This window comes from Delphinapterus leucas, chromosome 2, assembly GCF_059928025.1.
Source record: "Delphinapterus leucas isolate spDelLeu-1000000601 "Yukka" chromosome 2, BTC_Dleu_Yukka2, whole genome shotgun sequence".
NCBI lineage: Eukaryota > Metazoa > Chordata > Mammalia > Artiodactyla > Monodontidae > Delphinapterus > Delphinapterus leucas.
In genome coordinates this window covers 115,611,508-115,634,164 of record NC_143130.1, presented here as the reverse complement: position 1 = coordinate 115,634,164, position 22,657 = coordinate 115,611,508, and the positions used below count along the sequence as shown (strand labels likewise).

General features: G+C 39.1%; 1 protein-coding gene across 1 annotated transcript in view; it reads right to left on the bottom strand.

Moving 5' to 3' along the window:
• AKAP6 (A-kinase anchoring protein 6) overlaps positions 1-22,657 on the bottom strand; it is a 607,123-nt gene that overhangs the window by 491,129 nt on the left and 93,337 nt on the right. The window contains exon 3 of the mRNA XM_089907589.1: positions 6,963-7,174. The gene's annotated coding sequence lies outside the window, so the exon portion shown is untranslated. The remainder of the gene's footprint in view (positions 1-6,962; positions 7,175-22,657) is intronic.

The window sequence follows — 22,657 nt, the reverse complement described above, 5'->3', positions numbered from 1 at the left end:
AATATAATCTCAAATTATAGGCCCCTAGCCTCCTGGAAAGAAAGAATAGAGGGAAAAAAACAGCGCTAAAAAAATACCCAGCCAGCATAAAAATGTTGTGTAATTTAAATAAAGTTAAACAAAGCAGGGGATAAAAGTAATCAAGTAGTAAACAAAGGGCGGGAAAATTAATACAAACAATGAACCAACAGGACGGTTAATTAGCTTGCTTTGCAAAGAACATTTGATTTCTCCCCTGAAAGCAGTGGTGGTGACAAATAATCCTGACCTATCAAATATCTTCAGGTACAATGTAACATGTCCCCCCATTGCCTATAAAAGAAATGCCACTGAACTACTGTGCATGGTGGTGAATCACCATGGATGCTTCTAAATTACTATGCATGGCATCTTTTCTCTGGGTTGTTTGACAATGGTCCTTCTGTTTTTTTTAAGCTCTACAATTGCCATTTGAATTATTCTGGAATAGAAGTCTCAAACTCAAATACCCACAGGGTTCAAGCAGCAGCAGTGGGGGTAAATGGATGGGAGTAGCGGGGAGACCGTGATGAACTGGAGAATACTGCTCCATCTAAGGCAGTCAACTCTTGCCAAGTGAGCCACATGATCTAATTCTTAAAGAGAAGCTTAAAACTCAGATTTGTGTGTCAATTTTTTATATCAAAAGGGCCATACAAAACTGCCTAGGTAACTTGCAGGGTCCAGTGTAAAATAAAAATGAAGAACCCCTTGCTCAAAAATTACTAAGAATTGCAAGCTGGCAATAGCAGAGCATTAAACCAGGTGTGGACCCCTCTCAGCGCAGGGCCCTATGCTGCGACATAGGTTGCCAGCCCATGAAGCCTGCCCTGCAGCTATACAAAACAAGCTCAGGAATCACCCAGTTTGAGACCCTGCTCTAAAGGTTCTACATTCTCTTCCCACTTCCCCTTGTGGCTCAAAGCAAACAAATGCAAGATGGCTGGAAGAGTTTGGAGCATGCCCTACAGCTAAAGAACAGAGAAAAACATAGCTGGTGGCTTACAAGGGAAGAAGTCTCTCCTTTGTCTTCACCAAGTCTTAAAACCAACTGGGGGATTCAGTTGTTGATAGGTATGTGCTTGTGGAAATGAAATCTTCAGCCCTATTAATTCAAAATACCTAAAAGTCTGTTGCTATAGCCAAAGTTCTATAAAAAGTGATACTCCCCTGAAAAACCTTCCCATTCATGGCCCATCTATAGAGTTGGGTATGTGCAATTGCCATCAAAGAGGAACAGTCAATCCACAAGTGATTGTCACAAGTCAGACATCCTTCACACACGCGTCATAGTTTTGAGGGGCTTCCCTGGTGGTCCAGCGGTAAAGAATCCATCTTCCAATGCAGGAGACGCAGGTTTGATCCCTGGTCGGGGAACTAAGATCCCACATGCTGCAGGGTAACTAAGCCCGCGTGCCACAAACTACAGAGCCCACGTGCCCTGGAGCCCACGCGCCACAACTACAGAAAGAAAACCCACACGCCACAACTAGAGAAAAGCCCGAGCAGACCGCGCTCTGTAACAAAAAGATCCCGCACGCCTCAACAAAGATCCCGAGTGCTGCAACTAAGACCCAAGGCAGCCAAAAAACAAAAACAAAAACAAATAAGGAAAATAAATAAATAACATTTAAAAAAATATAATCATAGTTTTGTTTTTTGTTCATGTTTATTTATTTATTTATTTTATTTTTTGGCTATGTCAGGTCTTCATTGTGGCACATGGGCTCCTCTCTAGTTGTGGTGCGTGGGCTCCGTAGCTGTGGCGCACAGGCTCCAGAGCATGTGGCCTCTGTAGTTGCAGTTCACGGGCTTAGTTGCCCCACAACATGTGGGATCTTAGTTCCCCGACCAGGGATCGAACCCACATCCCCTCCATTGTAAGACAGACTAGACTCTACCACTGGACCACCAGGGAAGTCCCACAATCATAGTTTTGAATACATTAGTTAATATGATTGTTTAGACAAATGCTTCCCATTTAAAGTGACGTTTGTAAGGCATACTAGGGTGAATAAATAGGCTGCTTGTAGCTGGAGGTGACTGGCACATACCTCTACCAGCATGCTAGCTGGAATGTTCCATTTAGAGGGCTTACTGGACAGTTTTTAAAGATTAAAAATATCTTTCATAAAAATGAAAAAAACTCCTTAAACTGATCTGTCATATACATTTCATATTTCCATACGTCAGGTTTATGTCAATTGAGACAGACATGTGCTTTTTGTTTAATTACAATTATACTTTTCAGAATAGCTTAATAAAACAAAATGCTAATCACCAAATTGGCTTTGTTCACACCCAGCAAGATTCTAATCCAAACTCAAGAAGAAAAAACCAAAGCTACTTGGCTCCACCAAAGCCAAAGTGATGGAGATGCTCTATGGAAATCAAGCAAAAATCACAGGGCTTAAGCCTGTCAAGGTAGAAAAATGAAAACAACTCCAGGATCTTTAAAAAGTTTGGACTGAACTATTCTGCTAGTTCACACTGCTCCCCTTTTTTTTCACTTAACATTGCATTTCCTCTTTCCTAGTCTGATGTGCCCACAGTTTATTTTTCTTTGCTGACTGGAACAAAATAATTTTTATTTTTTAATTTGTATTGAAAGTTTGATATAAAAAAATTCTAGATGCTCAACCTCTTTCCCGCACCTATTTCTTGCTTACAGTGAACCTCTTTTCAATGAATATCTAATGAAGGCAGCTGTTAAATAAAAATGAATGTTATATAAAAAAGTAAGAGAAAAACCAAACCTATTATTCAATGCAGCAATTTTACCTCCACATGTAGACCATATATGCATATGTGCAGAGATAATGGGTGTATCTCTGGAATAGAAGTAAATGGAAATAGTATTAGAGCATCAAAGAGAATAAATTATTCCACTGTAAATTTATCTGTTTATTTTTATCTCCGCACCTCCACCCCTGCCGCTAGAATGCAGTGGGGTAAGAGATCTGCATCTGTCTTGTCCCACTGCTATGTTCCTAACATTGCCTGGCACATAGTAGATACTCAATAAATAGGTGTTAAATTGAATTGAATACATAGGATCAAAACAAGTTATCATTCCCTGGTTCTAGGATTGGAAATAGAAGGAAACCTGAGACATGCAGCAGGACTACCAACTTCCCTAAATTCCACTGGCTTTTTTATTCCCTAAATAGAGCCTAACTCCTGTGGTCACTGCACCCAGCAACTCCGTTGCTTTCTGGTCAGCCTCTAATTCCTGTAGCTCATGCAGACACAAGCTTGGGCCTCATTGAAACAGGCTGGGACAAAGATTAACTTCTTCCCAGAACCTAGTAATGGCTAATGAGCTCTGTGGAATAATATTTCTAAGTATTCATCATACCGGAATCAATATCAATGTGCTGTCAGTGTGTGCATTAGCCCCACAGTCAAACAAAGAACAGCCCTTATGGCCCAATAATGACACTGGGCGTGGATAGCTGGGGATGGGCAAGATGATGCAGAGATGACTATAGCAGCTCTCCTCAAACACAAGGCTTCCAGGATGTTGCAGAGACGGTCATTCTTGTACTTTGTCAGAGGTAGGCAGCATTTAGATTCAGCCACTGATAATACTCAGCAAAATAACTCTCTTTTATCTTCCTAACCCATGAGATGGATTACACCTTCCTGACTGTAAGAGAAGTCTACTCTTCTATTCCTTGCTGGTGTTGGCAAGGAATTCAAATGTCTTAAAGTTAGCAGAGCACTACATATGTAGCTGGTAAGACAGGTACAACAAACTTGAATCATTACTGACTCAGGTAAGACCTGCTTTTATTACAACTCCATCATGCCCACACTCATTCGTGTAGCGTTTCCCATCCTCAGATCCTGCTAGAAAGATATGTCAAGCAAGGGTACTGGCAAAAGGTCTGAGCATCAAGTCTGCATTACTTTAATCTCTGGGATCAGAGTAGGATCTGACCAAGATTCATGCTCATCCCTGTAGTAAAATGGATCTTAGTGCTGTAAATGAGATTTCATTCTACGTGTGAAATCTGATTTTCCAATTACAGTGAGAAGGGTGGGGTGAGTTTGATAGAGTAAAGACGACTGCTCTTATGGTATACACAGTTAAGATGTTATAAAACTAAGATGACTGTGGGTAAGCAGGTGGGCATCACAGTCAAATCACATTGATTTGGAATCCTGGTCCAATAACTTATTAACTATATGACCTTAGCCAAATTTGGTAACCTGGCTAAAACTTAGTTTCTGTAAAATGTAAATAATAATAACTTAATCCTCCTATAAAATGAGATTGTTACTCTCTATCTCATAATGTCATTATAAGGGCTGAATAAGTTACATACAATGTTTAATCCAGTGCCACTACATAATAAGAATTGAATAAATAAGAGCTGTGGTTGTTACTATGATTTTTCTTTTTATCACCCCACCATGGCCTAGTTATCTACAAAGAATTAACTTCTTTGTACCTTTGTAATTCAGTGAAGAAAGCCATAACCAAAAGCATGGAAGAAGTTAGTTTCTTGTCAGGCTTCCATGGTCTAAACTTGGCCACACAATAAATATGATCTTAATGATCTTTCACTAATCACTGTGAAACAAAATTCTCTGAATTCTAGAAAGTTTCAGTGAAACACCACAAAATGAAGCCATAGAGCAATCTCTCCCTTCCCCCATACACACACACACCCCATCCACCCCTTGGGGATATATTAAACTAAGACAACTGAAATAGCCTTAGCCAGTAATTAAGACACACAGCTAATCAGAGAGCAGCACAGGCTGTGGCCCTCTGCAAAGAAAACGAGCACCCAGGATGACAGCTCCCGTTACTAGGGCTTTGTTCTCCTAGAGCAAAAAGAGAACAAAAGCATAAAGTTGGGGAACTACAAAAGCATTTTGAACATTTGCAGAGGTGAGGAGAGATCACAGGCTCCTCTAAACTGGAAGGAGATTCTACCAGATAACTGCATCAGCCCACACCCTCCAGCGCCTTCCCCACCCTCAAAGCATGACTCCACTTTTCCTATCATTGCCTTTAAGGAATCTGGCTTCTGCGACTTCCAGTAATGGTACAAATCACCCATGATGAAGCAGCTGAGAGCACTGTTAGACAAAAGAAACAAAAATTAAGCAAATAGGAAACTCCTTAAAATGCTACCTTTGGTTATTTTTATTCCTAGCAATTTATGTTACCAAAGCAAGTCTTTCTTCATTGCTTTTCCTTGCAAGTAATACTTTAAATGAATTCCAATGGCCACTGAGTGATTTTCTCTAGACCCATAATCTAGCCACTAGATGCACTTTCCCCTCCCCCATCACCATCTAGCACTCCTCCCTGTCACCTTAGAGCTTCTGACTTAGCTGTATTCACACCCAGAAGTCCCAGCAGAGCTTTCTGTTCACATTTTACGACATAAAAAAAGCAGGCAATGAACCCATGCTCCTAAGTGCCTGCGATAAAGCCAGGCTGAGCTGACCTCTCCCATCCCAAACAGCTGCATGTCAGGCACATAAACTTAAAGGACCAAGAGCAGCATGTGTGTGATGTGTATAAACAAACTAATTAAATCCAAGATCTTTCATCCCAGCTAGCGCCTAATGGGACCAATAGGCTCGACTCTGTGCAAAAAAAACCCACAAAACAACAAAAAAAACAAATCACTCCAAGCTAGCAAGAGGTATTGCTTTTCCTGCTTCCTGTGATACATGTCTTTTAGGCTCAATAAACAGCCTCAAAGAAGAGGAACTCAAGGGTTGCCATTCATTCCCGTACGACTTTTCAAATAAAAACTATCAGCTTGGCAGCACTGAGCCAAAGACCACTCCCTGATCCCAAGTGGACACGCTGATCCATTGGACTGACATGCACCTCCTCCTTTCCTTCCCTTAGTAGCAATCAGCTGCACCGGGGAAATCCATTGCCCAAAACAAAAGACAACTCACTGCTCCTTATCTGATAACGTCAGGTCATAATTTTTAGAAAAAAAATAATAATAATAATGAAGAGGCCTAAAGACAGAGCTAGGAGTTGAAATAAGCACCATACGTGTTTACATAGAGTTTCAGAATTGAGTTGAGGTTATGACTGAGCCCAGAGATCTGTATTCGCCACCATCACTGGGGACTCTGCTATTTATTCATCTTATCAGATTCTGGTTAAAGTTAAGCAAGAGGTAGCAACACCATTGCCACTTGCAGAGGCTCTCCATAGGGTTACCTTTCACTGCAACTGCCGCAGAGAGGAGACTTGTTACAAGTCAGCCTGCAGATAACTCCAGCTATTTTGAGGACTAGCTAGAGATGAAAAAATATTGTGGCAGTCTTTCAACTAACTATGAAGGACATGGGTCAAAGGACTACCATGTAAATCAATAGGCTCAAGTAATTTCATTTTGTTTGGGTCTCCATGTTTTTAAAAAATTCTGTCTTGAACATTCAAGAGATCCCCTTTCACATCAGGGCTATGTCAAATGCTTATTCAGCATTCGTTCCTTGCCATGAAGAAACTGAAACCCAACCGAGGTAAATACTGAATTTCATACTGTAAATCACTTAATATTTCATAAATCACAAGAACAAATAGGGGACCAATGAGCTCTCCCCATAAAAAAGAAATAGGTATCTTTACAATCTTTAAATACTGTGAACTGCTCAATTTAGAGCCTATTTGGGGTTTTGCAACAGAAAAATATCTTATGTTTATGAAAAATTCCATGAGAACACTAAAAATAACAGGCAGAGATAGAACAAGAATAATTCCACATATTTTGATCCCTCTATGACTCTTATAGGCCTTTGTCTTAACCCAGCAGCCTGAAAACAGATTTAGGTAAAACAGCCCTTCTTTCCCTAGTCCATTTTAAGCAGACAACATCCCCCCATCACCGCCTTAGCAGACACCGACTAACCAAGAAAACAGCCATAAAATTAAGGCCCAGACATTTAACACTCACCATCTCCTGCTCCCACCGCCTTCTTTTGATGTTTACAGCACATCTGTAGGATGCAATACTAGGAGATGCCTTGTTTGACCTGCTGCATGATGCTGTGACATCAGTTCAGATGATGCAGCTCATTATGGGAAAGACTGCTGTTGCTATGGCAACTGGGATGTGCTAGGAATCCTTGCTGCATTTCCAGTGGAGCCTGAGACAATACGGAAGCCCTGTAAGAAACAGACAATATGCAAAATTTAGATCAAAGGAAGAGGATCCCTCATTGGGCTAAAATCCATAGGTTTAAAAGGGATTTCCCTGAAGTCATTTTGGAAAAAATAAAAATAACCTCCTACTTTGTTGTTACACACTTAGAAAAAGGGGAGGGGGGAATTAGATTTAGTGCTAAAACAAATAAAAACTCAAATGGACAATGTTTCTCTGTTAGGCAATTTGATTACTTTTTCCTCTCTGGACAGCATTTCAATTACTTTTTAAAAAAGTTATTAAAAAGAATTTTTCTCATTTGTCAAAGATGAAAAGAACAAAGCAAGGAACAGAAAAAAAAATTAAAAATGGAATATAAACAGCTGAGAAAGTGACTCTAATTCTAAAGAAAATAGGGTTTAATTCTCAGAATATGGACAAACTCCTACCAACAAAGTCTGTCCTAATCATTTCCACTGATGGACACCAACCCAGACACATGACACGTGACACAGAACCTTCTCATGCAGACTAGCCCCAGCTCTCACTTGAGCATTGGATAGGCACATGGAAGGAGGTTTAGAATCTAGGGGGCACACCACATCACCTTCAACTTCTCGGGCCCCTTCCTTTGACATGCAGAGAACCCCTACCACTCAGAGCCAAAATGCAAGAGTCTTTTTCTGGGACCAAACCTGGTAGTTGGAACAAATGGCAGACCTGCTAGAAACTTCCAAATCATTGGCATTCCAAACATTGGGGTTCTGTTTTCCTCTCTATGGGGCAATGAGACACACAGGAGGAAATTACTCACAGCCCTCCCCCCACAAAAGCTGAAACTGTGTGAAAAGCCACATTTAGATAAGACATAGTGAGGTATTTCTGTAGTTCGTAAAAGAAAAGCAAATCTAAAGCAATCATTTCTTTCCACTCCTGAGCAGAAACAAACATTATGTGATGCGAACTGGGGAGAAGGAGACATGGACAAAGCAGCCATCTCTTGCATATTTAATACTCTCAGACCACGGATAGAGAGAGAATCAAGCTGACCTACATACATCCACTCTATCTGCACAACTCTGGGGAAGAACAACATTCTAAAACCCCCAAATCTAATGAGACAATTATGTCGTCCCCTCCTACTTGAGATTTTAAATGGCATTGTTAACCAGCAGCATGGGGGATGGGGAGATGAAATAGCAGAAGGAATTCAGGCAGTGGCTTGGTAAATGGGGGCTGATAAAATGCCTGAAAGACGCCAAGATCCTAGCAGGGTGCACCATCAGCTATGCACAGAGCATCCCCTCCCTGATGCAAAGCCAGGATTATTCTTGCTTCACCTAATGAGGAATTGAGAGGCCAAGAGCAAGATGTGAAGCTGCCTGCCCAAGTCATCCATGCTCTCAGTCATGCGCAGAGCCTGACTCCCACCCTTTATCTTAGGCCACATGCCACACCAAGGGAAGTAACAGGCAGCCACTCCAGTGTAAAGAGCACTGATCTGGGATTCAGGAAACCCAAGTGTTAATGCCAGTTCCTCCAGTGAGCATCTGTGTAACGTCAGGTCAATCAATTAACCTCTCTGGGCCTCAAGTTTTTCACCTGCAGAGATGATGGATTTAGCTAATAACCATGGTTTTCAAGTTTTTTGTTAGTCGTGGAACCCTATCTTCTAATGATACAGACCAAAGCTGGGCTGCCCTGGGTGAGAGGGGATAAGAAGCCCAGAGCCAAGTTTGACGAGCTCTTCTCAACCCCATGCCCCATCTCACCTGCTATGATTTGACCTCTGAAGGCACTCTGATGAAACCCTCAGCCACTGGGGAAGATGGAGTGAAAGTCATGGCTCTATAACAATATTATAAGCCTTTCCATAACTGAAATCTACGGTTCTATAAAAGGGAGAGAAGAGGGTGGGATCAGGTGTTCCAGACTTGATTATGGCTTCTCAGTATGAGTTTCCTTTGCCAGAAAAATGTCATTGGTTTGGTGGGAAGAGATGGATGTCTCATCAATTCTGAGGCCAAGTCAGACTTTTAACAACCTGAAGTGGCTGAATTACTGGCCCCCAAAATGGCCTAATAAAAAGTGGACCCATAAAGCAGAAGCAAGTCATGAAGTATTTTCTTGCTGTGTGAATGGGGCTGTAGTAATTCACCTTGAATTTCCTAATGGCCTTTCTCACTACCTCCAAATCCTCAATTTGTGGTGTTGTTTTGAGGATTGCATGCACTAATGTTTATAAAAGCATTTGGAAACCAAAAGCGGAACCTTTGTTAATATTGTCGTTAACAGCCCACTCACCCCAGTCAGGGGAGGCTATTCAGCTCTCGCCTGTAGGTCCAGTAAGATTCTGGACTCTGGAATAAGATGGTTAGGAAATGGCTTACAAGGTCTGCACAGCTACCAATGCGGGCTTACCCCTCACTACTCACTTCGACAAGGGGTCCTCCCAGAGGACAGAGCCAGGGCCATGGGCAGAATGCATAAACACCTCCTCTTGGAGAACAGAGTCAGGGCCTTACCAAGGAAACTCTCCTACTTCCAGGTGGCCATTCTTACTAGCCAAGGGTCATTTCTACCCTAAGCAATGTTACTTGGCTATACTGTTGACATTTTATTATTTTCAGGTTTCCAGGAGAACAGAGCTACAGAATTAACCAAAGGTTGAAATCTTATGCAGAAGGAGAAGGGGTTTAGTTAATCCTTTACCAACAATGCCCAATTCTGGAATTCTGGCTTCAAAATTGACCTTCGTTCACAAAATATACAAATACTCAAGCACTCTAACCACAGGCCTACATGACCATATACCCATGCTGGCTGTAGATGCTGTTTTAATCAGTACACTATATACTTTCTGAGAACATTTGCTGGCCAAAAATATTTGGACACCAAATTACAGTGGTCATTTGTGGCTCTTACTGTTGTCAAATGCACACCATCCCTTCTACTTTTTTTAGATAACCACACAGATGTTAATCATGGGTGATCAGAATAGAATTTGCAACCATAATATTAATAATAAGCTCAGTTATTATTGTAGTTAGCTAATGTCTGGATTTATTATTTCCTCTCAGACATTACCTCTTCCACATTCTAACTTATATGCTTTGGGTGGGAATCCAACCAAGGAATGCAGAATGCCACTCAGTCTTAAGCCAATAAGCTTGTTCCATCCCCAGACATACAGAAATTAGTTCAAAGATGATATGAGACCCCACTGAAGCCAATAAGATACAGTGAGACATTTTAAAGAAATCACTGTTGGCTCCTGGTTTTGAAAGGGTGTCAAATCTGAAGTAGCTCATCCATTTTGTATTCATGAGTGAAGAATCTGTCTAAGCCAACAGAGGGAGGGCTGAGATAAGTTGAGAGAAAAGAAACTGAGTTCTGATGACACTGCTTGGGCCAGAAATCAGCCCTACTCTGACTCTGTAGGTTATAAGAGCCAAAAAGCCCCTTTTCTGCTTCAGCCAGTATGTTTTGGGGTTTCAGTCACAGTAAACAGAGCCCTAACTGATCCAATCATTGAAGAAACTGTGTAAGGCATAAATTGGCACCATTAGCATGAAGTGTACTTGGAAGAAAAAAAAAAAGCTTGGGCTCTGGAGTGGTGCATGAGACTGAACAGTGAGACCCCTCAAAGGGTTAGGGTCAGGGCCAGAGCTGGCAAGACCCCCTCACAAGGAAGGCGCAATGCATTATTCATCTTTTCTCCTGGACATTCCCAGACTTGACAGTGACTACATACTCCAATCAGCTTAAGCCCCATTCCTCTGTCCTTTCCCAGGCAAAATTCCCATCAGCAAAGGCCAAAAAGCCTCCAAAAGCCCAGGGAGGATGGATTAGCTCCTGATTGAACACCTCAATTTGGAACCTGAAGCAAACCTTGGGGTGATTTTCGCCAAAGAAACTGGCCCCAACCTGTTCAAAGGTCTCCCTGTCATCTTCTGAATTTAAGATTTTCTCTTGCCCGACTTTAGAGTTAATATGGTTTGCTGCTTCACTAGATTTAACGCCAAACAAAAACATTTGACATAAAACCAAGTGGCTTTAATGTGCCGGTGGAAGTCCAGTTGTGCTGAGTTATATAGGTAAAGGAAATACCTATATATATCAGGACCAACATATGATGAGGGTTTATGTGCTGTTTAAACTTTGCACTGGCATTTCTGGGGCTTTCCTGTTGTAGTACTCAATTTTTTCATAGGTCTTAATCTTATCTACTCAAGTAAACAGCTCTTTAGGGTACTACCAATGTCTTGCGCTACTTTTGATTCCCCCATAACCTTTAGTGCACTCCTAGGCATAAGTAATCCCCTAACAAGTCCTTCTTAATTTCTTTTTTGTTAAAGTAACATTGTTTCCATTCCAGGCAAAGAAAAATTTCCTAACAGCTTTCTCCTTATCACAGCAGAGTTTGAAATGTTATAAGATTTTACTAAGGCTTACATGTGTAAATCTTTTCCCCTTCCTTTTGCTGCCTAAAATAACAAAAAGTAATTTGCTACTAAGAAAATCTGACCAAAAATCATAACGCAAGCCAGCAAACAAACATTTAATATGTGTCATCAGAGACAGAAGGAATAGTGATCATGATACCTGTTTCAAGTTATTTACGACTGAGTCTTTTAATTAACATAGCATTTTCAGCCCACACGGTCTTTTAAAAAACTAGATTCCTCCCCTTACCTGAGAAAAATCATGAATAAAATAACTAACCCTCATTTACATTAAAATAACTAACCTGGCATAAGCATAATGCATTCTAGAAATATGGAGTTTCCTGAGATAACTTTAGTTAGAAAAAGTGATTCTTTTCTATGGAAAAGAAACAAATTACATCATACCTTCATATGTAAAATTCCTACAGTAAATAATATGTTAAAGGGCTCACTAAATCAAAGTTACAAGTAGCTCTGATAAAAGAGATTTGTTTTACAAGGTACAAACATTTTTTTTAGTGAATAATCCAATTTAGTAAATGTACTCTTAAAAATCAGCTCTATATAAAGTACAGAGTTACACACCATTGGTAAAGTTATCTTCATTTGCTAGAGTGCTATGAAACAAACAAGAGAGCTGAAATGTTCAGCCGATTACAAGTATCCATTTTGCTTTACATCTGAGTCGTTATATCAGGCTGCCTTATATTCCATTAACTGGACGCATGTCTGTCATGGAAACAACTTCAAGCATCTTCAGGGCAAAGACTAAGTCTTCCAGAGCAGAGTAGGTTGTGTAGCAAACACTTGTCGTGTACATTGCCTAGTAAATGCTTCTTTACATGAGTTTGTCAAACTCAGAGACTTGATCCTGGCCAGCTAAAGACATGCAATTAGAAACTCCCAAACCACCAGTCAATCATAAATATACATGCATATAAACACATACACATATTGACTTGAAAACATGAGAATGAGCTTTTGCACATAATACCAATATTTCCCTCTTACTCTAGCCAGTGATAATATTTTACTTTCAAATGTATTAATTTACTGCTGGTCTAAACATTCTATCAAAATGTATTTATTATAAAAACATTTCACCATAATACAAAATATTATTGCTTCATGGAATTCTTTTGAAAAAGATTACACAGACACAAACATAAAAGTAAATCTAAAATATTCATAAGTATACATGTCACAAAAAGAATATACACCATAATAAATACACTGAGATAACATACAAAACAATAAAGTCAAGTAATAAAAGCATTGCTTTACCTAGCTCTATGTTTATAGTGCTTGCTCGGTGCTATGGACTGAATATGTGTATCCCGCCAGAATTCACAGGCTGAAATCCTAACCCCCAAGGTAATGGTATCAAGAAATGGAACTTTTGAGAAGTGACCAGGTGATGAAGGTGGATCGCTCATAAATGGGATTAGCGCCCTTACAAAAGAGGCCCCAAAAAGCTCCCTTGACCCCTTTTACCATGTGAGGACAAAGCAAAGAGCATTGTCTATGAACCAGGAAGTGGGTTCTCACCAAACACAGAATCTTCCAGCCCCTTGATCTTGGACTTCCCAGACTCCACAACTGTGTGAAATTAATGTCTGTTTTTTATAAACTACCCAGTCTATGGTATTTCTGTTATAGCAGCCCAAACAGATTAAGATCCCAGCTCCTCAAAACTAAGTTGTGTTTCTATATACCTATAACAAAAGAAAAATTAAGAAAACAATCCTATTTACAATGGAGTCAAAAAGAATAAAATACTTAGTAGTAAATTTAACCCAGGAAGGTGAGAGATCAGTGCACTGAAAATTATAAAACACTGATTGATGAAAGGAATTAATGAAGACACACATAAATGGAAAGGTAGCCCATATTCATGGATTAGAATAAATAACATTGTTAAAATGTCCGTAATACTCAAAGCAATTTTCAGATTCAATTTAATCTCTATCAAAATGCCAGTGCATTTTTTACAGAAATAGAAAAACAACCCTAAAATTTGCATGGAACCAAAAAAGATCACAAATAACTAAAGCAATCTTGAGCAAGAAGAACAAAGCTGGAGGCATCACACTTCCTGATTTCAAACTATCATACAAGGCTATAGAAAGCAAAACAGTGTGGTACTGGCATAAAAATAAAACACATAGATCAATGGAACAGAATAGAGAGACCCAAAACAAACCCATGCATATGTGGTCAACTAACTTTCAACAAAGGCACCAAGAACACAAAATGGGAAAAGATAGCCTCTTCAGTAAGTGGAGCTGGGAAAACTGGATATCCACATGCAGAAGAATGAAATTGTGCCCTTATCTTATATCATACACAAAAATAAATTCAAAATGGATTGAAGACTTAAGGAAAAGACCTGAAACCATAAAATTCTCAGAAGAAAATATAGGGGAAAAGCTCCTTGATATTGGTCTTGGCGGTAATTTTCTGGATACAACATCAAAAGTACAGACAACAAAAGCAAAAATAAATGAGACTACATCAAACTAAAAAGTTTCTGCACAGCAAAGGAAACAATCAAGAAAGAAGAAAATATTTGCAAACCATATATCCAATAAAGGTTTAATATCCAAAATATAAAAGAATTCTTACAACTCATAGCAAAACAACAATCCAATTTAAAAATGGGCAAAGGATCTGAATAGACACTTTTCCAAAGAAGACATACAAATGGCCAAAAGGTATATGAAAGATGTTCAACCTCACTAATCAGGAAAATGTAAATCAAAACCACAATGAGATATCACTTCACACCTACTAGGATGTCTGTCATCAAAAAGACAATAGATAACAAATATTGTCCAGAATGTGGAGAAAAGGGAGCCCTTATACACTGTTCGTGGGAATGTAAACTGGTACTGCCACTATGGAAAACAGTATGGAGGTTCTTCAAAAAATTAAAAATAGAACTACCGTATGATCCATAAATCCTACTTCTGGGTATATATCCGAAGGAAATGAAATCACTATCTCAAAGAGATATCTGCCCTCCAATGTTCATTTCAGCATTACTCACAATAGCCAAAATATACAAACAACCTAAGTGTCCATCAAAAGATGAAAGGATAAAGAAAATGTGGAAGACATATATAATCTATGGAAGGTATCTATATACGGGATTTATATCTCCCATTCCACATATGAGTGTGTGTGTGTGTGTGTGTGTGTGTGTGTATATATATATATACATAAAATACATTCAGCCATAAAAAGGAAGGAAATACTGCCATTTGTAACAACACAGATGAACCTGGAGGGCATCATGCTAAATGTAATAAGCCTGAGAAAGACACAAATACTGTATGGTATAAATGGAATCTGAAAAAAAAATTTTTTAACTCAGAGAATAGAATGGTGGTTGCCAGGGCCTTGGGGAAGATATTGATCAAAGGGTACACACTTTCAATTATAAGATGAGTAAGTTCTGAGGATGTAATGTACAGCATGGTGACTATAGTTGATAATTCTGTATTGTATATTTGAAATCTGCTGAGAGTGTATCAATAGACCTTATGCATTCTCACCAAAGAAACCAAAAAACAAAAACCCAGTGACCATGTGAAGCGATAGATGTGTTAATTAAGTTGATTGTGGTGATCATTTCACAATGTATATGTATAGCAAATCATCACATTGTACAAATTAAATATATTACAATTTTATTTGTCAACTATACCTTGATAAAGCTGGGGGATAGAGGGAGAAAATAACAACAACAAGAAAAAAGACACCCGGATCTTGTATGCTTCCTAACTAATATAAGATCAAAATACTTCAGGACCTGTTTTAGTTGGTGTGCTGGCCCTTGGATTAATGTCTTAAAACACCCAAGAAGTGTGGCATAACTGTAGATAGTACCTGCTGTAGTTGGTCAGCACTTTAATAATGTGCCATTCAGGTTTTAAAATGTTAGTGGTGTGCTGTAGAGTATCACGAATAGTACAAGAGATGAGCTAGACTGAACAAAAAGATGATGTGTCACAGTAAAAATGAGCCAGCACCATTTATCTATCTGGGACTTCAAGTGGTGATTTAAAATAAGTAAATACCACCACCCCACTCCCCCGCCCCCCGCCAAAGTGGCACCATTCTGAGGCACTGTTTCTGATGCTGTGTGGGCTCCCATGTATTGGTGGGCTTTGAAATCAGCTTTGGAGTCTCCTTCATAGGAGACAGCCTTATGAGTAACTGTCATGCAGACAGTGGGACCTGAGGAGAGTCTAAGCCCCACCTGCCCCATGGTCTCCCTCACAAACCTGCTTTGGTTCCTAAATTACCTCAGAATCCACTCCACTCAGTTGGAAGCTAATGAATGTTTTGGAGGAGAGGTGTCACCATCTGCCATCGCAGCCACTGATACCCGCAAGGCAGTGCGTGCTGTGGGACAGGCACTAAGCAGACGAGTGGGAAGACAAATAGGTTGAAGCCCCACCACTAACAGCCATGGGAAATCGGGCAAGGCATTAACCTCTCTCAGAGTCCTCAACTGTAAAATGAGGAGTAACTGCTCTGCTTACCTAACAGTGCCATGAGAATCTAGAAGCAAATGCCGTATTTGTAAGTGTTATAAGAAAGGAAGAGGGAAAGGAGGAGCTGAGTAAAGGGAAAGGGAAAAAGAAAATGTTGGAAGGGAAAAGAGGAGGAAGAAAAAGAGGAAAAGAAAGAGGGAGAGAGGTAAGTAAAGGGACAGGGGAATGAGGAAGAGAAAAAAGGGCAGGGAAAAGGGAAGAAGGAATGAAAAAAGGAGGGGAGGAAAAGAGCAAGGGAAATGGGGGAAAGTGGAAGGGGAGAAGCAACAGGAAGGGAAAGGGGCACAAAGGAAGGGAAAAGGCGCGAAGGAATGTAGGTTTTGGAGCCTGAATTCTTCTAGGCTCTGCTCCCACTTAAGTGTATGTCCTTGGGCAAAGCATTTATCTAAGCTTCACATTTTTCCTCTGGGAAATGGGGATAATAATTCTGCCTTTCAATGTTATTATTAAGATTATCTATTCATTTTTTTCAACCAATATTTAGTTAGCACCATTCTAGGTGCTTGGCATGCATCAGTCAACAAACAGACCAGAATCTCTGTCTTTGGGGAGCTGACATTCTAGTGTGAATCGAAGTGTCTAGCATGGTACTTGGCATATACCAGACACTCAGTAGACGTTAATTAACATTTTCATTGATACTAACAATGTACGGTGTTTATAAAATGTAAAATATTATTATTAGCTCAAATTAATCAGATTAGCCAGATTCTATTTCTATGGAGAAATGGAACTTAGAAGAGGTAAACTCTGCTGAGGAAGGGAAGAAAGTTCCGGCAAACCAGATGGTACCAGGGAGAGAGACTGAGGTGGAACCCCTGCGTGCCCAGGATGCACCACCCTGCAGCATCAGTTGAAGAAAACTGCTCTTCGACCGAAACACCCACTGTGGACTGTTAAATGAGGAGAAAAATATTACTATAATATTTGAGATGTTACATGTATTTTTCAAAGCCCCCCAGGTTATTCTAATGATCAGTCAGGATTGAGAACTGCTGAACTAAAAAATTCATATGTGAATAATTAAGAGTAACTTTGCTGCACTATGTGAAGTATAAGTATATACTTAATGTACATGAAGGATCGCTATGCACTTCCTGTGGCTAGAACAGGAACTTCGGAGTTTTTCTACTAAGGGTGACATATTCGTTCTGATCCACACTTTACTTGTTCACTTGACTTACAGAAGGTGAGGGGGAGTATGCAAGATGAGAGAAGTAGAATGAAAGGATCTTGAATGTGCCTTAAAGAGGGCTCAGTCTAGGGGGTGAGGGGGATGTGGAGCCACTCAGAATTTTAAACTAGGAAGAGGCATATTCTAAAGGCTATCCTTCTAAGAGTTTTATAATACATCCTCATCTGGAATTCCTAGAAACGGGCTCTTCTATTAATCTCTAAATTGGTATAGTTCTCCCTTTTTTTTGTATCTAAAAGCTATCTTTTAAAAATACACTCTTGGACTTCCCTGGTGGTCCAGTGGCTAAGACTCCGCGGTCCCAATGCAGGGAGCCTGGGTTTGATCCCTGGTAGAGGAACTAGATCCTACATGCTGCAACTAAGAGTTCACATGCCACAACTGAAGATCCCACATGACACAATGAAGATCCCGCACGTGGCAACAAAGTTCCCACATGCTACAGCTAAGACCTAGCGCAGCCAAATAAATAAATATTTAATAAATAAATAAAAATATACTCTCAGCTTAAATTACTAAGGAGACATATATACAACAAAGGTATACAGAGTAAGGGATTCAAATATTTTAGTCAAATATGAGTTACTTTTTGAGAAATAAGAAAGAATAAATGAGAGAAAAATTATAATTATTATTCTTATAATAGCTAACTATGTGAGAGGCACGGTTAGGGTATGTATTAATTCATTTAATCATTAAATAATCCTGTGAGAAAGGTACTGAGTCTCGTTTTGCAGATAAGGAACAGAGGGGCCAAGAGTTGCTCAAGATCTTGCTGCTATAAGTGGAAGAACCAGGATTTGAATCCAGGTGGGTGGACTGACTACAGAGCCTGTACTATTTTTTCTTTTAATTAAAGTATAGTTGATTTACAATGTTGTGTTAGTTTCTGGCATACAGCAAAGTGATTCAGTTATACATATATATATATATGTATTTTTTTCGTATTCTTTTACATTATGGTTTATTACAGGATATTGAATATAGTTCCCTGTGCTACACAGTAAATCCTTATTGTTTACTGATTTTACTTATATAATATGTATCTGTTAATCCCATACTCCCAATTTATCCCTCTCCTTCCCCTTTCCTCTTTGGTAACCATAAGTTTGTTTTCTATATCTGTGAGTCTGTTTCTATTCATAAAGAAGTTCATCTGCATCATATTTTAGATTCCACATATATGTAATATCATATGGTATTTGTCTTTCTCTTTCTGACTTACTTCACTTAGTATATTTATCTCTAGGTCCATCCATGTTGCTGCAAATAGCATTATGTTATTATTTTTTATGGCTGAGTAATATTCCATTGTGTATATATACCACATCTTCTTTATGCATTCCTCTGTCAATGGACATTTAGGTTACTTCCATGTCTTGGCTATTGTAAACAGCACTGCTGTGAACACTGGAGTGCATATATCTTTTCAAATTATATGAAAATAATATAATTATTTTTCTCTGGATATATGCCCAGGAGAGGATTGCTGGATCAGATGGCAACTCTATTTTTAGTTTTTTGAGGAACCTCCATGCTGTTCTCCATAGTGGCTATACCAATTTACATTGCCATCAGCAGTGTAGGAGGGTTCCCTTTTCTCCACACCCTCTCCAGCACTTGTTATTTGTAGATTTTTTTTTTTTTGTAGATTTTTGATCATGGCCATTCTAACTGGTGTAAGGTGGTACCTCATTGTAGTTATGATTTGCATTTCTCTAATAATTAGCGATGTTGAGCATTTTTTCATGTGCCTATTGGCCATCTGTATGTCTTCTTTGGAGAAATGTCTATTTAGGTCTTCTGCCTCTTTTCTGATTGGGTTGTTTGCTTTTTTGTTATTGAGTTGTATGAGCTGTTTGTATATTTTGGACAGAGCCTGTACTCTTAACCTCCAAGACACAGCATATTGAATATAATCCCCCAAATGTTTATATTTATCTCTGGAACACAGGCACTCCCTCATTAAAAGACCTTTCCAGGCATCTTGCCTTGACCACTTGGTTCCCCAGCAGCAACCCAGAATTCAGTCAGCAGTGGAAAAGAGAGACCATGCTCACTCCAATAATCCACAATATAAATTAGCTGTGTATAAATCATGAAGAGGAGACTATGCCTTAAAGAGCTTCCAATTGGCCCCTCACATTTTAGAGGCTACCAATTGCAAAAGTCTTGCCTAACAAAACTTTGTTGGTACAATCTGACACTAATGGGCATGTATTAAGTTTTCAATAAACTCTTGTTGATCAAAGCAATACCCAGATCTAAGCTATTCAGCCACTAGCTCAGGCATTTTTCTATTACAAACTCAGTTTTTATTATTCCTATGCATGTTACCACAAGTTTACTAGATATTGATGCATCCATATACATTATGCAGTATTGTAAATTTGGTTTTAAAGTTTATGTAATGGTGGCCCTGCATAAAGTTGGGGTTTTTTGCTCAACATTACATTTTTTATATCTATCCAGGTAGACAGAAATAGCTCTAGGACATTCATTTTAACTGCTGTAAAGTATTTCATTTCATGAGAAGCCCAAAATTCATTTATCCATTTTCCTGTTGATGGACATTTATATTGTCACTGATTATTAGTCAAATACCCTATTTGGTATACGGTAAGATACTAATTTTATTTTTTAAGAAAAAAGACCTACAAAAACAAATCCAAAACAATTAACAAAATGGCAATAAGAACATACAGATTGATAATTACCTTAAACATAAACAGATTAAATGCCCCAACCAAAAGACACAAGTGGGCTGAATGGATACAAAAACAAGACCCATATATATGCTGTCTACAAGAGACACACTTCAGATCTAGTGACACATACAGACTGAAAGTGAGGGGATGGAAAAAGTTATTCCATGCAAATGGACCTCAAAAGAAAGCTGGAGTAGCAATACTCACATCAGACAAAATAGACTTTAAAATAAAGACTGTTACAAGAGACAAAGAAGACTACTACATAATGATCAACGGATCAATCCAAGAAGATATAGCAATCATAAATATATATGCACCCAACATAGGAGCACCTCAATACATAAAGCAAATGCTAACAGCCATAAAAGGGGAAATTGACAGTAACACAATAATAGCAGGGGACTTTAACACTCCACTTTCATCAATGGACAGATCACCCAGACAGAAAATCAATAAAGAAACACAGGCCTTAAATGACACATTAGAGCAGATGGACTTAATTGATATTTATAAAGCATTCCATCCAAAAGCAGCAAAATACACATTCTTCTCAAGCGCACATGGAACATTCTCCAGGATAGATCACATGCTGGACCACAAAGTGAGCATCGGTAAATTTAAGAAAATTGAAATCATATCAAGCATCTATTCCGACCACAACACTATGAGATTAGAAATCAACAACAAGAAAAAAAACTGTAAAATATACAAACATGTGGAGGCTAAACAATATGCTATTAAACAACCAATGGACCACTGAAGAAATCAAGATGGAATCAAAAATTACCTAGAAATAAATGAAAATAAAGTACAACAATCGAAAACCTATGGGATGCAGCAAAAGCAGTTCTAAGAGAGAAGTTTACAGAAATACAATCTTACCTCAGGAAACAAGAAAAATCTCAAATTAGCAACCTAACCTTACACCTAAAGCAACTAGAGAAAGAAGTACAAACAAAACTCAAAGTTAGTACAAGGAAAGAAATCATAAAGATAAGATCAGAAATAAATGAAATAGAGATGAAGAAAACAATAGAAAGGATCAATGAAACTAAAAGCTGGTTCTTTGAAAAGATAAACAAAATTGATAAACCTTTAGCCAGACTCATCATGAAAAAAAGGGAGAGGGTGCAAATGAATAAAATTAGAAATGAAAAAGGAGAAGTTACAATGGACACCACAGAAATACAAAGGATCATAAGAGACTACTACAACAAGCATATATATATGCCAACAAAATGGACCCCCTAGAAGAAATGAACAAATTCTTAGAAAGACACAAGCTCCCAAGACTGAAGAAATAGAAAATATGAACAGCCCAGGCATTTATTTCCACATTATAGTGCCTATGCTGCTCAAGGAACAAAGGTGCTTAAAGACAACGCTACTGATCAAAGAGTGTGGCTGCACAAGGTACATGGCATGGCAAGGCTACAAGGATGTACAAGCTCAATAACTGCTAGAACTCTTGTTTCCCTGGCCTAATTTTCAGGCTTTGGGTCCGTGCTAATTTGAAGGGTTGCTTTATAAAAAAAAAGAGTCAGTAAAACACACTGTGGCTCCAGAGGGAAGCAGAACACAGGGCTGGGAATTGAGAGCCTTGAGTCTCAGTCCTGGTAACTAGCTCTGAGGGTCATTCATCTTCTCTGTGTTTCAGTTTTTGTCATGATACATGCCCTGCCATTTCTGGGGGCTATTGTGAGATTCCCTGAGATAATAATGGGGAATGTGCTTTCTGTATTTAAAGTCTACAGGCCAGCCCAGTGAAAATGGCAAAGGTTTTAGAGCCCAACAGACCTAGGTTTAAATCCCAGGTCTGTCATTCACTAACTGTGTGATGATGGGCAAGTTACTTGCCCTCTCTAAACATAATGTTCTCATCTGTTGAAAAAGGTTAACAGTAAGACCTATCTCTTAGAATAGTCAAAATAACGAAATGAGCTAATTATAGAAAGCATCTGGCACATATTAGTGCTAAGTAAATGGTAAATATTGTGCTTGTTTGCCAGCCATTATTTCTCAGGTTAGTCTTACGTAGACTACAAACATCTTCAAGGCTTTGAAAATGAATTTTTAAAAATCCCTACAGCTTCTGGCATAGAACTGAATATGTGAACGGTGACTAGTAGCAGCAGCAGAAGAAGCAATACTAGTAGGAGCAAAATCAGCCACAGCAGCACCAGCTGGATCACTGTTAGAGCAGCAGGTAGCAGCAACAATAACAGAGCAATAGTAGTAAGGGCAGCAATAGTAATCACTGCAATGCTATCCCAGCCTATGCCTTCTTCCACTGTGGATCATCTATCCCCATACTAAGATAAAGTCTCTCATGCAAATAAGCACTGATTTATAGGCATCGAGTCAAAAGAAATTAAGCAAACCCTGCAAGCTGAGGAAGCTCAAATGCTAATGGATGTTAAATACAGGTTTCATCATACCAGTCCTGTAAATTGTCATCCGTTATCAGATGCAGCAACTCAATGCTACCGTTAAATGGGGAAGATGCTAAAGAAAGAAGCTGGGAGAATTCTGAACAGTGGTGAGCCCGATTCATTCAATACTTCAAGAGAAAGAATCCTAGGCACCTGTG